The 25,458-nt window shown below is 31.8% G+C and overlaps 1 long non-coding RNA gene across 1 annotated transcript; it reads left to right on the top strand.

Moving 5' to 3' along the window:
• The first annotated feature begins 18,653 nt into the window (after window positions 1-18,653).
• LOC144252818 (uncharacterized) lies at window positions 18,654-21,312 on the top strand. The gene is made up of 3 exons (XR_013343063.1): window positions 18,654-18,675; window positions 18,945-18,981; window positions 21,250-21,312. It is a non-coding gene; the product is annotated as an uncharacterized LOC144252818 (long non-coding RNA).
• The last annotated feature ends 4,146 nt before the right edge of the window (window positions 21,313-25,458 follow it).

Below are 25,458 nucleotides of genomic sequence, written 5' to 3'. Positions count from 1 at the left end.
TTACTTATGCTTTGTGTTTTGGGGCCATCATGTATAAAAATTTAAACTCAAAAATACAAGAAATCACTAAAGCATTTTTTCAGAAAATTTGATTCCACAGTCAAACTTCTATAATACAAGTTTCCTAAAAGCATTGCTAAATAAAAATACTGAAAATCTAAAGTACCAAGTCAGTATATCTTTAAATATTTTTTTTCCTAAGAGCAGAATGGTAGCTGAAATTAAGTAATCCTGATGATTAATTAGATCCTCAGGGGAGCAATATAAATGAGGGTAATTTAAAAGTAGAATATCAATAATTTTTAGCAAAAGAAGAATTGATAGTGCTCATTTAGAGTTTTATATAATTTCTTGAATCATGATTACACTATTGATTTTCTTAACAGTCTCTTTTCAAAGGTGCACTTCCTCCTAGGATATGGTCATACTGTGTAAATTCTAAATGAGTTAGCCCACTTAAGTAAGTTTTGTTTACAATTTTTATTCTTTACCACAGAATGAAATGCTAATGGTATTTTAAGGTAATTATGTACAGTGTTTATTTTCAGTACAGAAACTCTTATGCATAGATGTGGAGCCATTCTTAATTCAATCACAAAGGTCCAAATAAGAAAAGAGGTTGTACAAAACTGTATAGAATTCACACCTAAGAAAATATCAGTCATAATCTAAAATGATGTTTATTACCAAGACAATGTAAAAGCTTTTAAGATAATCCCATTGACTCTGGAGACTGAGGCAGGAGGATTGCAAGCTCAAAGCCAGCCTCGGCAACTTAGTGAGACTGTGTCTCAAAATAACAATAAAAAATAAAAAGGGCTGGAGTTGTAGCTCAGTGGTTTAGCAGCACTGGGTTCAATCCTGATATGTATAAACAAACAAATAAATCAAAGAAGAAGATAGGCACCAGAATCCACTTTTTAACCTTAAATATGAATCCCCTTCTAATTGTCAGAATTAAAAGTAAATAAAATGACCAAGGTAATTTATTTTCCCTTCCTTCCTAACCAAAATGAACAGTAACTAAAAATTATTTTAAAGAACTGTCCATAGTTCCAAGTATAACATTTAAAAATGTCTATTTTAATAGGAGGAAGTTTATAATCTTATATCTGTAGTGCTCAGCAAATTGTATGTAGTAAGTGCTTATTAAATATTTATTCTATGAAATATTTTCACTAACTTATTCTCCAGAAATCTTCTAAAGCTAGAATGCAGATATTCACAAGAGCTCTTCAGGATCTAAGTCATCATATTCTTCTTTCCCTTATTATTATTCTCATAACGTTTAGACTCCTCCAGTGTCTTCATTTAGCTTTCCCTGCACCATCAAGTGCTATTCCAGATACTTTCCCCTCTTAACTTCCAATAGAGACTTTAGTTGGTTATCAGATCCTATTAGAGCTGACAGGCATTAAAAATGTAAAAGTTACTTGAGGCCATGAAATTGAGGAAGAAATACAGATTTCCAGAGAGTTTGCTATTTTCTGTGTGGTCATGTTTTCAGTCAACATCCCGTCACGCTATGGCAGTTTCCCATATACTGCAGTGAGTGGCTAAAGGTTTTGTGGTAGATGTCACAGCACAAGCAGGAATTAACTCAATATACATCAAAAGGAAAGCTTTCAAAAGGAAGTTTAAGCATCATAAATGCCAAGGAGGCAGGAATAAATACCAATTGCTGTCAAAATACATTTTTAACAAAATTTAATAGAAAGGCAGCAGGAGATGTGAAACAGATAGTATAGGGGAGTAGAAATACTAAATTTAAATCAGCATTTTTTTAAATTTAAAAATTCATAAACTCCAACCCACAGAACTGTTACTTGAATAAGTATAATTTCCATGGTAATGATTATTTAAAACCCCACACTGAGTATAAATTTATGGATGGTGATTCATATGCAAAATAACAACTTGCATGTATAACAGAAATGAGATCAAAGCAATGGAATACATACTATGTTAAAAGGAATTAAGTATAGTGGAGAAGAGTTAAGTTCTAAAAGATTCATTCATTCTTTCCTTCACTCATTCAGTAAATACTACAATTATTGTGTTCATGTCATAATTCTAGGGTGTTAATTAATTAATGATGACATTGAATTAAATACATACACATTTCAGTGAATTTTTGATATGGAAATGTTTTTTTCCTTAAATCAAATTAATCTGCCATTTAACCAAGTTCCATTTTTAATTCATAGAAGATTATGAATTTTTAAAATTGTTGATAAGAAAGTAAAGGAAATAAGCCAAGTTGATTTATTAAGGAGCAACATTATGTTAGATGTTGTGTGAATAATATATTGTTTACCAAAAATAAAACTAAAAAAATTTCCGTTTCTTTCTTTCTTTCTTTCTTTTTTTTTTTTTTTGGAGGGGGGGCTGTGCTGAGGATTGTATGCAGGCCTCATGCATGCTAGGCAAATGAGACATCATGGAGCTATATCCCTAGGCCAAAATATTTTTCATTAATAAACATAAATTATTAAAATGAAAAAATTCTAAGCACCAATTACACATTTTAGTACAATTAATTTCCACATTAACATTTACATTGTTTTTTTTTTTAAAATTGGGCATTAAACCCAAGGATACTAAACCACTGAACTACATCTCCAGCATTTTTTATTTTTATTTTTTAATTTTAAGACAGGGTCTCGCTAAATTGCTGAGTCTGGCTTTGAATTTGTGATCCTCCTGTCTCAGTCTCCCAAGCCGCTGGGATTACAGTCAAATACCACCGCATCTACCAACTTTTAGAATATTTTTTTTTTGGTCTATCTTTATAGATGAGAAAACTGAGGCTCAGATAAGTTAATCATTCATATAGGATTGCATAGTTAATAAGTCATTTAAACCTAAGACCCTTCAATTTTAAATTTCATATCATTAAATGAAAATTATATTTTAGATAACATCAACTTTATTTAGATAAAATTTCATAATGTAGATATATATCCAGTGTGTATGATTAATTATAGAACCAGAACTAATTACGGCCTGTTTAACCACATTGTAATGTGCTATATATTTTGATTTGGAATATTTCATCTTGGAATGTTAAGTTGCTTACATCAATCAGTTTTCAAAATATGTCATGCTTAGTTTTTGAAAATTACAGGCAAATATTTAGATACAAATGCAATTTTAATATGATTAACTAATGTCCATTCAAATCTCTGGAGGTTCTTGTTTGAAATCAAGGCTAGTAATAACCTTAACAAATTTTTGGAAGTGTTGTTTAAGATGTGAACCCTCTTGCATAACAAGGAATTCAAGCAAATTTGTCAAGATAAAGAGAACAGTTTAAATAGACTATATTAGTCCATTAGTGTAGCTTTCAGTTTTGTTTGTTTTTTTAGTTTCTTGAAATTATAACTGCTTCTCTGGATCACTTTCATTATAATCTGAATTGTCACGTCGACATTTCTCCCAGAAAAGCCAGATAAATCATAAAGTTAGAAAACTTGAGCTTGGCAAATAAAGCTGCCTTTGACCATTATAACTGAACAGCAACCCTGTGGGGGTTTAAAAAAATTATTCCAGTTATGTGTTTCAGTCTCTTGAGATTTAGCAGTAGCCAATTATGGCCCTTAGGCCAGAAAAGTGACTGATCATTGTCCGAAAACATGATAAAGTAGAAAGGTGAGACAAATTCATTTCTCCCTCTTACAGGTAGATGTTTATTGAAATAATGAGAGATTTAAAAAGCTGATGTGGAGCTTTGATCTCCTTTTTGATTAATTTTGCCTCTTGTCTACAATGTTACTCTTTATAAAATAATGATCTGTTAATACAAAAGGACAAAGAATAGTTTCTACTTACTTGTGATTAATAAAAAAAAATGGTAAATGGAATTTTGCACATAAACCAATGGAAACAGAATAGGATCCACATCAATAGTGAAGAAATAGGAATTTTTAACATTGGTGCGCTACGATGCTCTTTTTCTGAGCCTGCATGCTCTCCTCAGGTGACTATGCACCTACTTTTCTCTTTTAAAAATGCCTTCTCTCACATACTGCCACTACTAAAACAATCACTCCTGCTTTCAAGACCAAGTCAAAAATTGCCTTACCAGTCCTCCCAGCTAGGACAGTCATGCCTGATTTCGCAGCATATGGTACAAGCCTCAATTATTGTTTTTTACCAAGGTATTATATATATTTGCCTCTAAACATAAGGCCTTTAACTATTTGTGCTGTGGATCCCTTTAGCATCTGTTGAAACATATGGAAATATTTTCAGGATGTTTTAAAATGTGTGAAATGAAAATAAAAACCATATAGGTATACAAAGGAATTAATTTTGCTACAATATAAATAGCAAATATTAAATATAGAAATATTCTATGCAATTATTAATGCACTTGATGCAGATATGATAATTAATACAAATTAAAAGTATTGGTTAGTATATTAACCACTAGTATAAATTAGTATGTGATTTTTCAACATATCCACAACTAGGATTTGATATAAAAACATTAGTGATAAATTTGAAGTTATTGCTATTAATATAATGTATTACCTATCACCATAATTGGAAGTGCTAAATTTCAGTTAAGATTAGTAAAAATAAAGATGCAAATGTTTTCCTGTAATGGCTCATGGATTCCAGATTAGCAACATTGCATTTTGAGTGAATGGCAAAAAGGGCAGATGATTTGCTCATCTTCTATGTCTTTAGGGAAGAATGAAATCATTGGCACAATCCAAGTTTGTTGAATAGAAGCTGTATTGTATACTGAAAGTTCATATGTCAATTTTATAACTGTCATTTTTACATTACAAAACATGCTGAAATTTTATATTTCTTAAAGTTAATTATTTAAATTAACATTTTAATCAAAATATTTATTAAAATTAAAATGTAAATATTACTTCTCAGTGGTTATTATATATATATATATATATATATATATATATATATATATATATATATATTCTTTTTCTTAGACACAAAAGCTTAAAAATTAGATTTAAAAGGCAACTGTAACTGAGCAATCTGTAATTGGTATATTTTTCTCCTTCCTCCCAAACCAGTAGACAACCTTGAAGATGACAATGCTGCTGATAAGGTTCTTAAATTCAATAGCAGTTCCCAGGAAGCATAAAGCTCTAACCATAGAAACTAGCCAGTCATTATAGTACAACACATTCTGAAGAATGACACAGGAGGAATATCAATAATTTCAGCTGCTCAAATGGAAGGTTCTGACATCAACAATATTAAGTGACACATTGAAGGGCATTACTCTGTTTAATAGTGAAGGTGAGAAAAAAAGTTCTCAGTTTCCCAACTCTTGGATTTTTATTTATTATATAAAAACTATGGCTGGGTGTAGCTCAGTGGTAGTGCCCTGGGTTCAAGCCACAGAAGAAGATAAAAAAGAAAGAAAGAAAACAAGGAAAGCAGAAAAGAAGTGAGGAAGAAAACTTTCCAACTTTTATGGGACAATATGAGCCTATCATTTGAGTGTCTCCTTACACCCTGATGCTTGATGTCATATAAACCAATAATCTATGATGAATTTTTTCATCTGTCAACCATCTTATTTTTAGTATAATATTCAATACAGATATACATGACTTGCTATGCTCTTCAATTTGATAAAATTAGAGGATGAATAAAACAATAATTTCCCTTAATGTGTATTAAGTAATTCCAAAAACACAATTATGTATATTAGTATGAAAAGGAATTATACAATTTTTTTTTGGTACTGGGGATTGAACCCAGGTGTCTCAAACACTGAGCCACACCCCCAGCCCTTTTTATTTTTTTATGTTGAGACAGAGTCTTGATAAGTTGCTTAGGCCTCACCAAGTGGCTGAGGCTGGCCTTGAACCAGCAATCCTCCTGCCTTAGCCTCCTGAGCTGCTGGGATTACAGGTATGCCCACCATGCCTTGCTATATAAATATCTTGACCATTTGCCAAATAGATATAGAACATATATATTGTGTGTATTCTATATAATAAGTATATGGTACAATAATCATTTTACATCATTATGAAATTAAAATGAGTCTATTTTCATCTTTCCTATCCAGAACTTTCTAAATTCAAAAATTTCAAAGAGATTTTATAATGCTATGATGCTGCTTATGAACATTAAAGGCTTTAATAGTTACTTGCATGAAAAAAGAAAATGAGCTTTTTCAGTAACAATAACAAATTTACAGCATAAGTACACTTGCTGATTCCCCTTTGAGTTAAAAAATAAGGTTTTGGTAATATATGGCTTTGGATTCTTAGAGTTTAACTTGATCATAGATCATAATTATCTACATTACTATCCTAATAATTTGGTTCTTCTTATAAGAATATATTCACTACAAGAAATTAGTCCATTGCATGGCTCCAATAGAACACTAACTTTTCAATATTCAAAAGTGAGAATATTAATTGCATCCAAAAAAGAAATATGTGGGATGTCCACATCATGGCTAATAATTATTGTGGATCTCAGAATTACAGTGCTCAACGTATTAATTGGGAAAAATTCTTTTAAATGTGATAATGTCATCTTTTTAAATCTTTGAATACAGTTGAACTCAATAAATTTCAAATGCGAAAAGAAACATTAAGTTTGTTTTCTTTCTGGCTCTAGTAAATAAGAATGACAATTGCAAAGCAGGTATTCCAAAATATGAAACAAAATTATCATTCTTGCCAAAAAAATCTTCTAGCATCTGTTGCAACACAGAGCCATTATAATGCAATTAGACAGACTAAGTACCAGATGCTAAGGAAGCAAAATATAAAAGATGAAGCATGGTATTATTTTGGTTAATGAATTTAATTCCAAATGTTACAGAAGTGACTCACAGACTTTCTTTTTTCCCCAAAAGATCAGTGTCACATGTAATCTAATGGGAAAAGTAGATTATCTCTCATAATATATTAGATGTTTTAAAATGACTAAACTATCACACAGGTAGATGAATAATTCATTAATGGTGAAAATATTTAAATCTGCACCTCAAACCAGTAAGAGTTGGGTTGTTTTGTAAATGTGTATTTTGTAATATAATCCTAGGAAAAATGATTAAAAAATATAGTATAAAAATATTTAAAATAAAATATTTTTCTCTAGTAGTCTCAAACTGGAATTAATGTATAATGAGAATATATGCTAACATATACTGAAAATACAAATTTAAATTCTACTCCAAAAATATATAGGTAAGAGTAAAAATACTTTATTAGGTCCACAGCCCAAGTACTGGTTATTTTGAAAATAAAATTCTATTGTACAATAAGGTTGTTAAAATGAAAGTCCAAGAGCAGAATGGAAATGAGAGAAGAAAACTGAGTGAAATAAGAACCTGCTAATTCAGATTTATTTTAAAAACTGAAAATAAATAAAATATAGAAGACTATTTTACGCAAACAAAAATATTATTGTCCATACATGTGTAATGATAGTTTCTCTCAAGAAGTAGAATCTGTGTTTCATTAATAATGCTTAACACTTTTGTAGTTTACTATACCATAGCATAGCTTCAGTATTCCTGGATTGCAATTCCCAGGATAATTATCAGAACAAAGGAGGCAGATTGATTGGTATTTAGCTAAATTTGTCAGCCCAAATCACAAAGTATTTTTGTTTGTTTGTTTTTGTTTGTTTGTTTGTTTTCTTTCTTTTTTTTTTTTTTGGTATCAGGGATTGAACCCAGGGACATTGTACCAATGAGCCATACCCCTAGCCATTTTTATGTTTTATTTTGAGAGAGGTTTTGCTAAGTTGCTTAGGGCCTCCTTAAATTGCTGAGGCTGGCTTTAAACTTGTGATTCTCCTGCCTCAGCCTCCTGAGCCTTTGGGATTATAGGCATGTGCGCCGTCAGCAATCATAAAGTTCTTTAAGGACTTTCTCTTTTAAACATAGTCACTTCAGATCATTGTTAATGTTTATAACAAGGCAGTCAACTTTATTTAGATATTCAGGAACTGTTCCTTTTATTGTATAACATTTTTTTAATTAAGGATGAGCATTGAAAATATGCAGGACAGTACAACTTCTATATTCATTATGAGTATGATAAAAACAAGCCTTTTTCTCATTCAAATAAATATGTATTGAATGAATTGGCAAAATATCTATAAACAAAACTATATTATTTTCAGCAATAACAACAGACTATAAATAACGAAAGCTAATCCTTTAGTTTTATCTTCTGAGATATTCACGAAACATATATTTAACTTCTTCTCAAGTTAAGTGACAGAAAGCTAGAACAGATTGTGCAATAGTCAAAGCAAGATTGACACAAATGTCCACTATAGACAAGGGGACAGAATATTTCATACATACAGGCAACAATGTAATATATAGGGATCTCTTAAACAAAAGCATTATAGTAAATACATGGTAACAAAAGGTAACCTTTCTATTAAGCCAATATTAGGTAGTGTTTAAAAATATATTATTTTAGGGCCAACTGTTTTGTAAACAAAGAATTAAAAATATGGAGAATACCTAGTGAGTTATTTAAAAAAGAGTATAAAACATAGCAACTGCTTTCAAGAATGTTAAAAAAATGGTTGTGGAATAAAAAATAATCTGCAGAAATAATTAGCAAGTAATTAATTTGGATAGTGAGTATAAATGATAATATGGAACAAAAGTTAATAGAACAAAGTGAGGCCTAGAACAGTTAGTGATACTTGAATTGGATTTTTAAGATAGGGGCAATTTATTAGCAAAATTTGAGGGCAGGAGAAAACTCCAGAAAATGGGAATGAGCATAACAAAGCAAGAATAGTGAATAATGAACTGGCTTCCATAGGAAAGAGAATATTTCATACTGTGTATATATAGATGAGACAACACAACTCAAACCCTAAAAATTGCACAGTCAATGCAGTTTTCTGAGAAGATTCACATTGCTCTCCACTCTACTAAAAAGTTCTAGAAATTCTATTAGATTTAAAAATTACACAACTGATCTGCCAAAAGCCTACAGTCATGAATTTTGGTTAGATAGTTATTACACTGTTATTATAGCTTAATATAGCCAAACTATTATGCATGTGTGTGCATATGTGTGTATATTTCAAAACATCGTGGTATACACAATAAATTATACAATTTTATCTGTTATTTTAAAAATAAAATGTTTTTTAAAAAATAAATCATATGATCCACACATGATGATGATGATGATACATGCATATCTATAGTCTCAACTACTCGGGATACTGAGGCAGGAAGATAAACTCCTGGCCCAGGAGTTACAGGCCAGCCATGTCAATATAGAGATTCCCAATTCAAAAAAAAATACTCATACTATTTTTAGAATATTTTTTAGTCGTTGAGGACCTTTATTTTAATTAATTAATTTATATGTTGAGCTGAGAATCAAACCTAGTGCCTCATGCATGCTAGGCAAGTGCTCTACCACTGAGATACAACCCCAGCTCATATTCATACTATTTTAAGAAGTTGAGCTCAGAGAAACAGACAGTGGAGTACTAGTAGCCAAGGCCTAACAATTGGGAGAAATAGGATAATATTGGTCAATTTATACAAACTTTCAGTTATAAAATTAATAAATTCTGGCACCTAATATATAGCATGGTAATTGGACTTAATAAGTCTATACTTATTTGAAATTTGCTAAGAGAGATCTTAAGTGTTTTTACCACAAAAATATAATGGTAACTATGTAAAGTGACAGATAATGTTAATTAAGTTGATAATAGTAATAATTTTACAATGTATATGTATATTAAATAATCACATGGTATACTTTGAATATATGTAATTTCATTTATCTATTATATTTCAATGAAGCTGGTATAAAGTAACTCAGAGTTCTTATCACATTTTACTGCTATAGCACTTACATATTTTATCTCATTCACCCCTCAAAATACTGAACCTGAAAAGTAATGTTCTCACATATGAAAACTGAGGCCTATTGTGTAAGAATACCTATCAATGTCACATAACAAACATTTGGAGTTGGAACTTCTCCCATGTGTCCTGATTACAAATAATTACCTACTTCTATAATTTCCCTGGGTCATTGAAAATCTGAAGCTTTTATCATGAACATGTCTAGACTATCTAGATGCACTCACTAATCAAATATGAAAAGAAAATTTGTTTTAAAATGTCATCTCAACTTGAAATCTGCACATAAAATAACCTTTGTTCCAAGATAGACTATGGGACAAAACAGAAGCAGAAAAACTGAAACAGGCTTACCACTGGAGAGCTGAGTACTCTTGAATTTAGACAATCCAGGTCATTAGTCATAGAGTCCTAAGGGGAAAAAGCATGTCTGGTTCCACACTAGTAAAGCCAGAAGCTCTCTAATTTGCATCCCTTACTTGGCTGAGGATATCAGATGTGTTCAGGTTGAACAAGTTCAAGACTCTTGCTTGAGTAATTTTAAGGAATGCAACACATTCTGAATAGTAATTGGCTATTTAATAATCCTGTTTGCAGCGCCAATATAAGCTAGCTTCACTCTTTTGCACAGAATAGGACCAACTGCCTTACTCAGTGCTAGGACAAGAAATCTTCATCTGCATATAAGCTTTAAAGTCAACCTGATGTAAAATCCTGAAATACATTTTGAAAATGAATGGATTAGTGATAAAATTAATGAGAAAACTAAAGTCTCTGAAATGAAATATTTTTGGCATGTGATAACCTGATATGCTGCCCTCAAAAGTCCCTTGCAATTAGGTTTGCTGAGCCATCACAGCATAGCTTTTCTTGCATTATGGTTATTATATTAACCAAGCCAACTTGTCTATTAGTCTTTGTCTCACATCACTTTTCAACACTAACTTTTACTCCTTTTAGGCCAATCTATTCATAGTTGACTTTTCTCAATGTGCTGCTCCACTATCTTATGCAGGCTCCCCAGTACAACTACTGCTATTGCCAACTACAATTCCCTCATCTATTAAAATGTTCTTCAACATTGGCCTCATTTTCTATGACTTTACATACTCTCCACTGTTTGATATCTAGCCTAACTTGATTCCAATTGACTTATTAGAGTGTTACATACAAAGAACAGCAACTTAGACTTTACTTACTTAAGCTTTGTGTTTAAGTAAACACATAGACATATATCCATTATATATATATAGTTACACATACAGATTTGCCATTATCCTTTAAATAGTATTTATCAAAATACTGGAATTGACAAATGCTTCTCCAATACCCAATGCAGAATTATAACTACTACTGTTTCTCTCCAAAGGTCTACTTACTCTTTGCTAGGAAAACATCAAATATAATTTTAAAATATCACTGTGGATTCTCTGTGGACAGTGAAAACAAGGGAATAAAACCACAAGTGGCAAAGATGAGTTAGGAGGGGACTACTGCTAGTGGCTATACTTTAAGGGTAACATAAATTAAGGGTAACTTATTTTAAGGGTAACTTAAATTGGAATGAAACCAAAAGGTATGTATGGTATATTTCCACTTTTTCAGCTGTTCCATGAACCTATTATTCACATATTGGAATATCTGGCATATTTCATATAGTAGCTCTTCCAAACCTTCCTACAGTTTTTCAGGTTCACTAATTGCTTCCTTCCTTTCTACCTCCCACCCTGTATTTATTAAACAGAGCAACATCCCTCCCTCACTATCCCTTCCTTCCTCTAACATCTTATGTGCCTTTGCCCTGTCTTATTATGTGTGCACAAAAACTTCTCTCTAACCTTCTCAGTTACTTTAGATTCTCTCCAAACACACACAAGGATTTGGAATTCAGGTACTTCTTCTGGCAAATGATTTCAGAAAGTACAAAAAAAGCAGAGAAAGCGAGATTAGGAAATTGGAGAAGACAATACAGGATGTGTTAACTCACACATTGCTGATGGGGACAATTGGAGCTCAATCACTTCTGTGAATCTTGAGAGGCTGTGAAGAATTGTCTACCAGAGGATGAGGTGACTGAGTGCTTGCTCTATGACTCCCATTTCCTGGTCATTAAAGGTCACTTCTAGTGGCATTAAAGACTGCTCTCTCCAGGTTCATTCCTTTTTGCAGGAGAAGCTCTGTGTCTTACAATAAGTCTTCAGGCAAAGCAGTTGAGTAAGACATAAGAACTCTGGAGACAAGTATGTCAGAATTTGCAGCAAACTCAGGTGGGAAAGGAGATATTGGGAAGAGCATCAGCAATGCCTTCTTCAATTTCTTTATTCTTTAGAACCTATTTATTTCTCTGCTCCAATGAAACACTTCTTAAAGGAATTACTGTTAGACACCATATAAGTCATTTTATACATTCTTTAGTTAAAAACTGTTATTTAAAGATTGGAAAATAAGGCCCCTAAATTCTTCAGTTGATTTTGGGAATGCTATTTGTAAACTTTTTGTCCATAAAAATATATAAGCGGGGCTGGGGATGTGGTTCAAGCGGTAATGTGCTTGCCTGGCATGCGTGGGGCCCTGGGTTCAATCCTCAGCACCACATAAAATAAAATAAAGATGCTGTGTCCACCAAAAACTGAAAAATAAATATTAAAAAGTTCTCTGTCTCTCTTCTGTCTCTCTCTCTAAAAATGTATAAGCAAGTTTTATATATTTTATATTGATTAATAATATTAAAACATATTGCAATACCTTGACACTACATTGCCATTTATCAACATGTAACCTTTTAATGTTTACCAAAGATTAAAATCTACCAATGTCCATTGAACTCTATACCTCTATTCAATTTATCATTTTTTATAATTTGCAGGCTTTTAATAGGCTGATTAGAAACCCCTGAACCAAAAAAGCTATTTATATTTCAAAATACTCTTTAGTGAATTTCTTTTTACATGGGCTACAAATGGCATTCAGTCAAAGCACATTTTTTATGTTGTTTTGTGGTTGTTTAAAAGCAATAAAAATATTTTTGGAGTCCTGTAAATCTCCAAGGTAAGTGTTTAAAAATTGTGCTTGTAGGAATCTGTCAGTATTTTAGTAAATATTATCTGAAGAACAACTATAAGCAAATTTGAACAGCAGGCTAGTTTTCACAGAAATTATTTTATTCATCGGAATGTCTTCACATGTGGTATACATTATTTTTGGTTTGCCTCCATTTATGATTAACAATTGTGACTTCAAAGGTAGTTAAATTATATAATTTGTTGAATAAATGGTAGTATCTATAGTAATGGACCAATGTATATAATTCAACTTAATTCATATTTATATATAAAGGAAGGTATACATATGTCAAAATTTCACCACACTGGACCCCACAAATTTGTATAATTATTATATATCAATTTAAAGACTAAAAACAATACACTTCAAAATTTGTTTCAATGAATTAATCTAAAGCATCTAGCTAAAATAGAAAAAAATCATTATTTTTAATTATATTACGAAACTTCTCCTCATTGCTCCTTATTCAAAGGACTTTGGTAGAAGTCACTGGTGCTCATTTATATTGCAAGGAGATTTTTCTAGATTTCCATATAATTTAGTAATAATTTCCATACCCCTAGTCACTTTTCATTATGCAGACATAGTCTCTTAACTTTCAAAAGTAAAATCTTTACATAATATATTTTCAGAATGACTTGAGCTTAATTAAAAAGAACTTTCCCACAGGTTCTTGGATTGAGTTTTGAATGTGTAGTTAAGCAAAGCAGAAACTTATCTCTGCTTTTGGCAACTTTAAAGCTGACTAGGAAGGTACTAAACAGGCAAGGACTTCCCTGAACATTTTCATTTCTTTCCCTCTCCATCTCTCAACCAATATTCACAACATTTACTCAAAGACAGAGACTAAGTTTTGACTGGTTGGAAAAAAAAATCCATATATTTAAGGTTCTTCTTTTCTCTAGCTCTCATTTCAATTTCAAGTGCTGTCTCAATAATATATATATATTTGTGTGTGTTTTTCTGTCTCTGTGTGTGTGTGTGTGTGTGTGTGTGTGTGTGTGCCTGTCTGCGTGTATGTGACTGAAGAGATATGATTTTGGCCTGACCATAAAGAATCAGAAAACTGAAAAGGCAAATAGATAGATTCTATCCAGAAAGTCTCAAGTGAGTTGGTAAAAGAAATCTAATAATTGTTAAAATAAGCAAAATACAAAAATGCCTTTTGTTCTAATATTCAATTAATACTCTAATAACTATCAGAATAAAATGTCATAGATAATATTAATTTTGATCAAAACAGACGATACTAAAAATTAAAATAAAAATACTCACACTTTTTTTTCCTGGGTAAATTTACCTGTAGGATTCATTCATTCATTCATTCATTTAGCTAATCAATAGAATTCTTATTACCTACTACATAGGCATTAACTGCTAAAGTTTTGATGATGAAATCCAAGGGACATAAGAAAGTTAATAAAGTATTAGTCTTTTTTCTCAAATATATAGCCACAAACATCATTAAGAGTGGTTTAATTTTCATAAGTAAAACCATAATTCATTATTAGAAATGCTACCTGGGTTAGTCAAATTGATGAGTTTCTTTAGTTATGAAAAGGAATGTAAAAAATAAACTGATAAGTGAGCCAGGCAAAAATAAATAATTTGATAAAGTATTTAAAGATCAGATGTATGGTGCATTTGCTTTCTGCATATCACCCCCATTTCATATAATTGGAATAGTATCTGAATGAAAATAACATAAAAATGTCAGCATGGCACTGATTGTTTCAGAAGCATGTGACAAGCAAGACTGGACAAAAGAAAATACACTATGAAACTGAAATAAAGGAATATATATATATGCAGATATATCTCCCTAATTAAGAAAGGAAATAGAGAAAATCATTATAATAAAAATTTCTACCCCCTTAAAGATGTGCCTACCCCAAACCTCAGTTATGAATATCTAGATTAAATGCCATTAAAAATCATTTATCCATTCCATACATTTAATCTAAATGTTGTACTCCATTAGAATATATCAAAAACATAAATTTTACTGAAAGAAATGGACCATAGCAAATGAACATATAACTTTAAAACAGCAGAGTTTACAATTTTTGAATTCTTTACTTTAGTTATTAATATTAAAAAGATATACTTCAATTTTAGGTATTACAGTTAAGTAAAATATCCTATCTTTTCATGGTTTAAGTTTCCGAACTCTTCCTTCAGTAAATAAGTTAGAAAACATCATTTTTACTGACCAAAAAAGGGAGACTTTGATATATAGTATAGATTCAAGTATTTATAACACATGGATCATGCTTTCATTTGGTTAAAAATGTCATAGACAAAAATCCTTACTTATACAGAAATATCAAAGAATAAGAATGAAAACAGAAATTAAAAATTGAATCTTTATGTATTTGAGAACTAGTGACCAAATGTTTACTTCCCTTAACACTAGTTTAGTACTAATTTTCCTACTAAGTAATTTAAGTCGTTCTTTCTAATTTCCATTGAAAAACAACTTACTAAATAGGCACTCATTATTTTTTACAATATTTTAATATTTTAATAATCATTAGTAGAATACATGCCTGAATTTTGTGAGAATAGGTATTTATTTTCTTGTAGAGTGGGAAATTTCTCTGTGTAAAGAGAACACAGGTAACAAGACTAAGAATGCTTATTTTGTGTTCTTAATATTAAGAGCATATATTTTCTGTTCTTAGATCATCACCAACATCAGCATTTCCTGAGAAACTTATTAGAAATGCAAATATTTGGGCCTCTCACTAAGAATGAATCAGAAATTCTGGGGACAGAGCCCAGGAAGCTCTTGTTTTGTAAAGCCCTCCACTGTGATTCTGATGCCCACAGAATGGTGAGATCCACCACTGTAGTGCATCTTCTTCCAGAGTTTGTGTGAAGAATAAATGAAAAAACGTATGGCATAGGGCTTTGAGGAAAACAGTTTAAAAATAAATAAAGAAAGAACTATATAAGCATAATTTATTAAGTAGGCCAACAATTGTTTTTAACTTATTTTTCTATTTCCTCCTTGGTTTGTACATGCATTTGGAGATAATCTCAGCAATGTCAGCAAGCTTGGTGGCATAGTTCAAGCTGTGAGGGTTCAATAAATAGGTAGGTAAACATTGCAAATCAACACAGCTTTTGATGAAATGTCAAGCAAGACAGAGCTTAGCTATATTCAGCTCAGCTTGAACTCATAAACCATTAACTGGCCTCTGTACTTCCAGGACAATCTGTCTGATAAATAAAACACAAATATAAAAATTTAAAAAAAACCTTTAGAATGAGATTAGTAAAAGGCAATCTATAAGTGAGAAATGGCAACCACTTAGTCCAGAGGAAATGAGAGACAAGACTTATAAAATGGGTAACTTTTCTTACAAATCAAGTTATGGGGAATCTTGACATCTAAATAGGTTTTATTTTTAACTTGACACTGCCTTTCCTTCTACTAGATGTTTTATAATTTAAATAGGCATATTTTACCTCAACTCTTTTAGCTCATCCTCCCTTAAAACAATACCAAAAAAACTAACATTTCACAATGATAGAAAATAGAAAAAACTTGCCTAAATCAGAATCTACTTGAATTTTAACAAAAGTATTACAATTTTGAAATAAATGTACTTAGTATATATAGATTGTATGTTTATATGTACTAACAAAAAATCAATTTTAATTTAGAGTTTTAGGATATCCTATAATAAAAAATACAAAAATAACATGATTAATCACTATACCTCTTTACTTTATTTAAAAGCTATCACTTAACAAAGAATGTTTAGACTCTAAAACTATTCTAAAACCTAATTCAGATAATTAGGCAACCTGGAATATGCCTGTAATATGTGGCCCAGTTTGTTTCTTAATAAGTTGTACTTGTCTGAACATGTCTAAATTACTATTTACAACAATATTATTTTCCTTTACTTTGGAAAAAAAATTGTGACCTGCATATGTGTGTGTTTGTGTGTGTATATATATACACACATAAACATATATATGTTTATGTAGATATATATATATATATATATATATATATATATATCCATTTGTATACATATATATAAAACAGGTTTTTCTATCCATAAGCGAAAAAAATCCTCACTTTAGTTTTCTAATGAGTTTATGGTTATATTCCATGTCCTTAGAAATTTACTTTGAAGAATATTATTTTTTATTGACTAAGGTCTTGATCATCAATTTTTAAAATATCTTCATATAAGAAACAATTTTCGATTCCTAAAGACAAAGTTCATAAAAGCCATAACCCAAAAAGGAGAATTTGTGTTCCTTCTCTTATCACTGATAAATATTATCCTATAGGTCATTGATGTCAAACCCCTTCCCTTCCTTCCTAATAATAAAAGCCCAAATTTAACTTTTAGAGAAAGACTTATGGAAAAGGAGCAATTTAAATATATCCTAGAGGTTGCAAATTGACCAAAAAAAGTCACCTTTAGGGAAGCCTGCTTCCGAATGCTTGTGGCATTTATCATTCTTCTGAATGGCTGTTGCATTATCTGCAGCTTTTACTCACCAGATGAGACCTCAGACATTTCAAATTCTGCGGAGGCTGGCTACACCTTCATAGGAAAGCTTTTTGCTGATTTCCCTGTTGGTACTTTTCTCTTACACATTCTATGGGGTATGATAAACCTGGAGGTAGAGTCCTAGCCTAGCACAGATAAAGCAGGTACATAATCTTTGACCAGCCTCACAAAAGCAGACAAACACACAATCTTTTTGCACCTGTTTCTTCCTCTCTGGTTGCTGTGAATAATGAGGTGTTCTTCACAGATTCAGCTTCACAGAGAGCATTTTGCAAACACTCCCCTCTCACAGCAATGGTTTCTTCCCTCACAGGCTCAATCTACCTGATTATGTTCCCTTCTAATCAGTAACCTCAGTTCCTCTAGTAATAACTGTGCTGTCTGCTTTATACTGGATTTCTCTGAGACTGAAGCATAACTGGAGAGGAGAATTACAGGAGCTGATTATTATAAGGACACCTGTATTTTTGTCTAGTCTTCATGTGAACTCGACGGTGCACTTATTTATGTAAACTGATTTTAGTGAAAGAGAAGCAGAGAAGAGGAAGCACAAAGAAAAAACTGGACCCATAAAGTTGTACACCTGTGTAATGTAGGAGAAAAAAAAAACTCTAAAAATGTCCAGCACAGCGCCAAATATATTTGAACTTCCTATGAAAATATAAAAAATGCTTGATATTTAAATATCTTCCTCCAGATATACCTCTGAAAATCTATTCTAAAATCTGAAATACAATGTGAGCTATAATGCAAAAGTTAATTCTTAAAGCAAATGAAGATTATTTAAGATTGAAGCTTAAATCCATCCATATAAACCCTATATTTTTTTAAAGAAAAGGAATAATCTGTGTAACTTACTCAAAATTATTTTGAAGTTAAACCTTGAATCATGATTCTTTAAAATACAAAATTGTGCCAGGCTTGTGTAATGACTGTTTACCCAGAGCATAAGATTGAAGTGGATTTTCAGATTAAAAATAAAACTCTTAAGTATGTCAATCCCTATCTGATCAAAGCATACAAACTAAATTTTTTCCAGTTCTTCATTAACGATATCCCCAAGTAGAGCTGTCATTCTCTCTGTTTTCTTTAAAGAACAAGTTGTTAAAGTGATTGAAGTCCATATAAAGAATCTTGGAGTTATAGAGTTGTCTTTTTCATCTTGGTAGACTCAGTGCCTGACACTGGACTTGGCAAAAAGTAAGTGCTCAATATTTATTTATTCAATGCAATAAAAATCATACAATACAAAATGTCATTATCATCGCCACTGATATTAAAAAAAAACAAGTTCAGTATTCATTTAGTTGTATATAAACCATAGTTTTCTACAGTTTCTAAAGTACTTTAAATCATATTGTACTCTTTAATACACACTATTTGGAAATTATAAACATATCCTCAGCTGGAAGTAAGCTAAAATGTGCCTTATTTTTTTTCTTTCTGCTTTTCCTACTCTCAACTTCCAGATGCAGAAATTTCATTTGGAGAGAACAGGAGATTTTGGTAGGGAAAAGCTCATTAATCTTACCATATCCCCCTGCCTACAAAGAGTACTGCATTCAAATTACAGAAGAAATAAAGAAACCTTGTAGCATGAGTATATAATTAGCAGTGCTGCTAAGTGAATGGAAATGGAGGTTGCCTAACTTAATTAACTGTAATCATTACTCATTGTCATCCTGCTTAGAAAGATTAGTTGAGGGTATTTCTTCTGTGGTATTACATTAGGCATTTCTATTTCTCCCTTAAATGTATAAATGATTATAATGCAAAGAAAGAATGATCATGCTCTTTCAATCAGATATAAACTTTTCTAAATTAAGTTCTATGTCTTAATTTAGAGAACAGAACAGGAATAAGAAAACATTTTGTGAGTCTAAAGTTAGAGAAACTAAGAAAAAATAGATAATCACAAAAGTTAGTTGCTTGAAGAGAAAAATAAAGAAACCTTGCATATGAGTTTCTGTAAAAATATTAACTTTTTTTCTGGGAGGAGGGAAATAACAGATAGTGATCTAAGAGGGATATTTAAAAATAACAAATTCTGAAAAGTGTCAATGTCTGATTAAGTTGATCACAAATTGCATAACAATGCAAGGCGATCATCATACCTTCAAGGATATCATGGATAAGGGCTGCTTTCCAATAACTTATACTTTTAGTAGAAGATACTTCTATCTGGGAAGCATTTATTCTTTTGAATTAATGCAAATCATCTTGAATTGATAACTAATAAAGCCTTCATTAATTCAAATAGAACAGGAAACTTTATACTGGCTGTTACTTTCAGGGCTTGATTTCAATATCCAAAAATGTTCATAGCAGCTCTATATCCTAAGAGGGATTTGGCAATGAGTGAGGATATTCACTGTTTTAGGAAATGAGCTAAGAGTTCCAGGTATATTGTATTATAAGAATCTTCCCAGCAAACCTGCAATATTGACACTCTTATCATTATATCCATTAAACAGAGTAAGAGATTGCAGCTCAAAGAGGTTTTCCAAAATGATCAATAATGAGAATTGTCTATGAATCCAGCTTTACCTACCTCCCTGGAACAATGTTTCTCAAAAGATAATGTACATACAAATTAGGGTATTTGATTTGTGTATTTGGGTTAAAAACTGGATTCTAGGCTGGGCGCAGTGGCATACACCTTTAATCCCAGCAGCTGGGGAGGCTGAGACAGGAGGATTGCAAGTTCAAAGCCAGCCTCAGCAAAGTGAGGCACTAAGCAACTTGGTGAGATCCTGTCTCTAAGTAAAATACAAAATAGGGCTGGGGATGTGGCTTAGTGGTTGAGCACTCCTGAGTTAATCCCTGTACACTCCCCCAGAAAATGGATTCTAATTCAATGATTTTAGGGAGGATCTGAGATTCTTTATTTTGGACAAGCTCCCTGGTCTTCCTGTTACTGATCTTTAGATAAGACACTGGGTGATCAGACCCTAGACCAGTGGTTCTCAAACTTTGCTGATATTAGAATCATTTGGGGAATTTTAAAAAATTCAAGTGCCCAAGTAGAACTTCATATCAATGAGATCAGAATCTATTTGTGTGAGATTCAAGCAATTCTAATGTACAACCACATTCAAGAATCGGTACCCATAGATTTCTTGTTCTCACATTAGGTGTGCATCAGAATCAACTGAACAGCTAATAAGGAACACAGAGACCTTCGTTCATTAATGCTCAGATAGGACTTAAGCCTTGGTATATTTATCTAGCTCTCCTGTTTTTCTGGTACCCGATGATGTTAGAGAATCATTCCCTATACCATGCTCTTTCAAATCAATCAGAACAATCTCTGAAGATAACATTACTATTAAGGAAACAGAACTGTGGGTAGGGACTTGTTTTTATGTACATGTTCAAGGTTCTTAGGTTTGATAGGACATCGTTCAAATTAACTATCCCTGTGTTTCTCAAATCAGCACATCCTCTGTCACAATCCTTTTCCAAAATCTCTTTTGTGATTATTTATGTTTTTATCATACACTCCAGCTAACTGTTTTCTTTTCCTTATTGTAGTATGTTGCATATTAAATCTATTAGTTTGTTAGTACTTCAGTGGAAACTATTCGTATCATGTGACATTTTCTATATTCCCAGAGTAGCCATATAATTGAAAGTAATAAATTTTGAAAATAACATAGTGGAAGTTGAAATGAATGCGAAAAAATTCCCTAAGTTCCATAACATAACTGCAGCACAATATGTCACCCTGTAGTTAAAACCTACTTCACAAATGATACTAAATTTCTTTTCAAGGGTTTATGAAGATGAGGAGGATCATTTTGACTAGTGATACATTTGGCTTCAGGGAAGTTTTTGCATGACTGCTATCAGTTTATATCTCCTTAAACATTATTGTTGGCAGTGAAGATGTGAGCATGAATTACATGTAATTATCGGGGTCCAAATTTTATTTCCTTATAGCTCCTAAAAACACATATTTGGAGGAAATGGTTTTGAATATTTCCCTTAACATTATTTATATTGCCCAATTATTCATTTCAATAAGTGCAGCTATGGAAAGTGCTTATGATTCTAGATATAGCACCTTGCACAAAAGTGTTTGAACAAGTGTGTGTGTGGGGGTAAAATTTAACTAACACACCTCATCTCATCCTTGTCACATTGTCATAAGACAGAGCCAAACTGGAAAGCATGCTTTCTTTAAAAATTGGTCTTTCTATGGGCGTGAGGGCAGAAGAATGTCCCTTTATCTAATTTTCAAAGTACCATATAAGCTAGCAGCAGTCCTGGAATCAGCAAGGTATAGTGGAGGAGGTTTAGGGTTTACATCAGAAGGCATTAGAAACTAATTTTACGATACAGTGCAAATTATTTAAACTTCTAGCATTATCAGGACTTCTATTTATAAAATAGAATAGTAACAAGCCATATACCTTCAAAGCTCAGGCTCAGGAGTCAAAGTAAATCAAATAGGGCTTGAATTCCAATTCTGCAACATACTAGTGGTATAAAATTGACATACCATTTTAACCATATTTCATTCTCTGTAAAATGAGGATGATGTTAATTCTGACTCCCTAAGGCTATTGTTTGGATCAGCTGCATGGTGTTTAATACAGTGCATGATACAGATTTAGTGCTAAATATATAGTAGCTACTATTTATCAACAACAACAATACGATTATAATAACTCACACTTCCCAAGGCCTTAAAGGAAATGAAATCAAGTAATGCATAAGAAACAAGCCTTTGAACTAAAAAACACCATAATGGTGTTAAAGATGGATTTTCTTCCTATTAGTATATATGTTTACCATATCTTGATTTTAAGAAACAGCAGTGATGATATAGCAAGGATAGAGCTACCAAAGATCCAGCTACAATACTTGTTCTGAGAGGTTAGGCTCCTGTGGAGAGTTGGAGTCAAACTCTGTGCCTATATATGGTAGCACAAACCTAAATACACAATACATCAGGGAACAATGTGGACTGTGAATGTACAGATCTAAAACTAGAACTTCAATAACCTAGAGATGTGCTGAATAAATTGGAAGTAATCCCATTAAATCTTTGTCTCTAGAGTTATTATTCCCAATAATCACATTTTTAAAAACTGCCATCTTGAAAATTGTGTTTCCCGAAGCCACCTCCGAGTAGCAGTAAGCTACCAGTCTCCTATTACAAAAAGAAAAATGAGACAATCCTATAAACACATTATCCAATACAGTGCCTGAAAGTGCAAGCTGGGAGACATTATTGCTCAATGGAAGTCAATTTAAAATAAGAGGTTACAGAGCTTTCTCTACAAGAGTAAAGGATCCCAGGCATAATTGTTCTGCAGTAACCTTGGAAAGGTATACTTTTGTACAAACTGTGCTATGATTTTGGCCTGTCTCCTAGGGAGGAACTTTAGTTTCAGTCATTAAGTTTACGAAAGCCAAGTTCTTTGTAGTTTTTCAGCCAGCATCTTTACATTTTCTGTGATCACATAACTATGGTGAGTATTGTCTATGTTTACTTATGATTTTAAACACAATTTTTTCATGGCCCATTTATTGCTGAATATTGTTCTCTTATAGAGTTATAGCAAGTTTGAAGTTAACAGCAGAGAATAATGCAATCAGTATTATGTGTATATTTGCTTTCAGAAGTTGAGCAGGATGAAAATCTATCTAGTTCTTTATTGTGAATGATTGTTAATTTTTATACCTAATGACAAAAGAACCACTTTAGAATCAAATTCCCTATAGGGAACTTTTGCACAGGTATCTCTCCACATGGAATATCACCAAGTGCTAACTTTTGATATAAATGTGAACTTCAGACAACTTGGGAGCTATTATTTTACTCAGTCTCCTTCCTCAAACAGAGCTCAGAACTGCCCTCCCTTAACTTTAAGCTTTTCTCAATGAACTGAGTAACGGAATCTTGAGGGATACCTTTAAATCCAGCAGCAGAAGCAAAAACCTTCCCCACTGATAAGTAAAAGGATATTTCTGGCAACAAAACCTATCAACTATAGGAGGTATGTATCTAACTCACTCAGCCTTCAATTAAATGCTAGCCAGTAACCCCTGAAGGCAACAAGGACTTAGAGTAAAATAAAAAAGTCCACAGACATACTGCAGAAGATCCAGTCACAGAGAACAGCAGGTTTAACAACTGATTCTGAGATTATCTGAAAATATACTAGAACATTTAAAGCTTCAAGGTGATCACAGTTAAAAATAATATACTACATATTCCAAATTCACTAAAAGAACAGATTTTTAAAAATTATCTCCACAAAAAATAAGTTGGTGAGACTACAGATCTATTAATTAGCTTGACTGAACATTTCAGCAATGCATACATAGATCAAAATATCACATTGTAGCCCATAAATGTGAACAATTATTTTTTGCCAATTAAAAATAAATAATTTATTTTTTAAACGTTTAATAATCCCAAGATGTAAGAGAAACTATTTGACAAGTCCATTCATTTATATCTGAGACTTTAAGGAAACAGAAGTGATTTATCCACTTAAAATTTTTATTTGGTTAATGGCATATCCATATACTACATCACCTATGCAAAGACAATGCATAATATATGGTATTTAGTATAATAAAATCCCTAGAAATGACAAAATGGATTCAGGAGGTGCATTCCTGTTCTCTACAAATTCTTATATGTCTGTAATAATGCCATATATATCTTCTTAAAACACTAATTTTCTGATGACACCTACACTGTTTCTCATAGCCATAACTCTTGGTAGGATAGTTTCCAACCATTGTGCAAATTTTATCATCTATCTTTTGTTCTTCAACATACTACAGTGGCTTCCACTGAAAAATACTTTTTCATGTGATTCTTTTTCCATTAGATTATAATACACGTAGAAATAGAAAGAATGACTTTACAGCTATCTATTACTTAGTCCTTCCTAGCTCTGTTCCTATAACAGTTATCACATAGCAAATATTAACTTTATGTTTCATATTGATATGACCCTACTGATATCCAAATGAATGCTAAAGTCACCAAAAACTTGTAAAGTAGGGTAGATAATTTACATAATGAAAAATCAGAAGAAAACTAAACATCCATCAAATTTGAATTAAATAATTCCAGAATGACCAATTAGTATATTTATAGGCAGTGAATAAAAATTTCATTATTATTATTACAGACTATTTAAGTATATTGGAAAAATATACATTAAGTGAATTAGGTAGCTTTCAAAATTATATATATGATACTAAAGAAAGACATCATTCTTCATGACTAAAATCAGCTCTGGAATCTGAGTGCCTGGTTTAGAATTCTGGCTCTATTTCATATTGGCACATAACCCAGATCAAGTTATTGTATCTTGTTATTGCACCAATTTCCTCTTTTTATAAATGCTATAATAATAATACTTATATCATAAATTGTTGTGAGGCATAAATGGGTGATATTTAACATATAACATAACTGAAATATTTCCTGGTACATACCAAGGGCTCAAAAACCATTAACCATCATTGTACAGTTTTCAAAAGGGATGTGTGTAGTAGACATATAACATTAGTTATTCGGAAACAGCAAAATTATGGCAACTGTTTCTTTCATTGTGTGAGGGGTTTTATTTTTATTTTTGTTTTGCATTTTACTTTTGACAGTGAGTTTGCATTAGTTTGTATAATAAAAATCAGGATCTTGTTAAAATATACTAAATTTTTACTGAAGGTTATGCAGGTATGATGCATACATAAGTGAGGGAGTCATGATGAGAGGGCTTAGCTCAATAACTAATGTCATCACAAGCAGATTGCCTTTAAATAGTAGACATTCCTGTCCAATGATGCTGTATTTCATTAGTCCTATATTCTGTAACTATGTGTACTACTCAATTTTGTATGCTGAAGCCTAATCCTTAATTCCATAGTATTAAGAGGTGGGGCCTCTCAAAGGTGATTAAGTCATAAGGGTGGCATTCTCACGAATGGGATTAGTGGCTTTATAAAAAA

Source organism: Urocitellus parryii, unplaced genomic scaffold, assembly GCF_045843805.1.
Source record: "Urocitellus parryii isolate mUroPar1 unplaced genomic scaffold, mUroPar1.hap1 Scaffold_60, whole genome shotgun sequence".
In the NCBI taxonomy this organism is placed as follows: Eukaryota; Metazoa; Chordata; class Mammalia; order Rodentia; family Sciuridae; genus Urocitellus; species Urocitellus parryii.
This window is presented reverse-complemented; position numbering and strand designations above follow the sequence as displayed.